The following is a 2,134-nucleotide window of genomic DNA, read 5'->3' on the forward strand; positions in this document are numbered from 1 at the left end:
GATAGTGTGACCGTTTCATTTCCTCTTTCAAAGACACCGTGTGACTATTGATTTTGTGACTGTGTATTGACAAAGTTTTGGTGCGATGAAGCAGCAGTGTAAAGATTTCAGCACTTATTAAGAGGAAACACTACTCAGTGTAAGAAGTAATTAATCTTATCTCCATCATCCGAGACAGTCTAATCAATATGTGGGCTAAAACCATCTGATTGATATCTTTGGTCCTGGGCAGTTTAATCGATGTATGATCCAGGACGGGCGAATCAGAATTTGTGAACATGATAAACATCAGACTGAAGGAGAGGGAGAGGCTTTAGGATGTAAAGGTTTATTTTCTGGTAAATAATGATGACATGCAGCCACTGCAGCTCTGAGCCGGACACTTTGGCTCGACTCCCAAGTGTTTTAATGGATGTGCTTGTCACGTTTCCATAATCCTTTAGCACAGAGCTTCACAGGAAGCTTGAGTTGGTGGCCCACACATGAAAAATTAATCTCAAGATTGGTCACTTTATGTCCACAGTGGTGGTTTGGTTATGTTAGGACACACTCTGATTCTCCTCTCCTAACGTAAACCCTCATTGTTCCTTCTCAAAAAAAACAACTTTTTTCTGAGGCGCACTTCAGAGTTTGATTGTTTTACCAGAACAAAGGCTGTTTTTATTCTTAACTTTCATTCCACGTCACTGAACTTAAAAAAAAAAAAAAAAAAGAAAGAAAAAGTGACAAAATCATGTGAAAATGCTTCCAATTTTCCAGTTTCAATGAACAACAATGAAAGAAATTGCGCTATTGTTGTCGCTGACTGTGGCATGCAGTGAAGGGTGGGATTGTTTGCATTGATTGTCGCTCTCTTTCCTTTTACATTCATAGTCTGTATGTCTGTGTTGAACCAGCATCACATCTTTTTTTTTTCTTTCTTCAGTAGTTTTTAGATCTGCTCTCATCCTCTGCTCCTCTGGAGCAATCCTCCCGTCACTGTCAGGGAAATGTTATAATGTTAGACCGCCATTGTTTTTGTACCATAGGAATAATGCTATGATCCAGAAAAGGTAAAGACAGTAGAAACTCATTGTATGTGGGTTCAAGTGTTCAGTCAGTGGCTTGGGGGAGAGCACATTAACCAACAGACTAACCTTTCAGTGGAGCTGTTACACTACAAACAGCTCCCAGTGATCATTTTAAGTCAGGGCCAGCTTTAAATGAGAAGCTGCTAACGTTTCCCTGTTTTCATAATAAAAAACAAGGAGGGATTAAAGATTGTGTAAGAGACCCGTTAGTGTCAGAGCTCAACAACCCTTCCATGTGGAGTTTCCAACTGCCACAATGAACATGACACACATTTCCAAACAATCTCTTGTTCATTGAAAGGCATCACTCACCTAAAAAGAAAAGGGGCAGGTGCTCAGGACAGCAAATTTGAAGTTGTTGTGCAAACTGTTTGGCAAAACAGGCCTTTCAGGCCTTTCCCACACGAGGCTGTGTGGGAGCGTTTCCTTTTTTAGATCCTCATCGCTCTGGTGAAACTGTGGTATTGGTGAATAGCACCCTCGTGTCACATAACCCATAATTTATTGGATGCTTGGTTGTGGCCCTGATGCTTCTCCACTTCTGCCTCATTATTTAGCTGTCCTCTGAAAGGCGCCCTTTCAGTGTCCTCAGCGTCTCCGCTGCCTGAGTGATGTGGAAGCCAGAGGTGAAAAACATTAAGTTGGTGTCCTCCAAAACTGAAGTTCCTGACCTACACAGTTAGCCTTTTCACACATGGAGTGCAAAAAACCGAGCTGTGGCATGGTGGCGGGGAGGAGAGTCAGTCGTTTGTCGAACTGTCCTGTCAGCGCAGCGGCAGGAAATGGGTTCAGACAGGCCGCGGGACACTGAAGTTGCTAATTCAATGAATAATTGAAGTCTGCGGTTCTTACAAGCATCAGATGGGTGATTTGAAACAAGGGAGTCACAAGCAAACAGTAACTTTAGACGGTAAGCTGCTCACATAATGTGCTCAAGTGTTCAAACCAAGACGAGCTGATAAAGCGTCATTCGATGCAGCAGCCGTGTAATAAACTTTATTCTGTCTTTGTGATGCTTTTGCAGGTTTTTGTTTTGTTTTGATGAGATTTCGTGGTCACTTTTA

The sequence above is a fragment of the Seriola dumerili genome, unplaced genomic scaffold (genome assembly GCF_002260705.1).
Source record: "Seriola dumerili isolate Sdu_G_001 unplaced genomic scaffold, Sdu_1.0 BDQW01000177.1, whole genome shotgun sequence".
Lineage (NCBI taxonomy): Eukaryota > Metazoa > Chordata > Actinopteri > Carangiformes > Carangidae > Seriola > Seriola dumerili.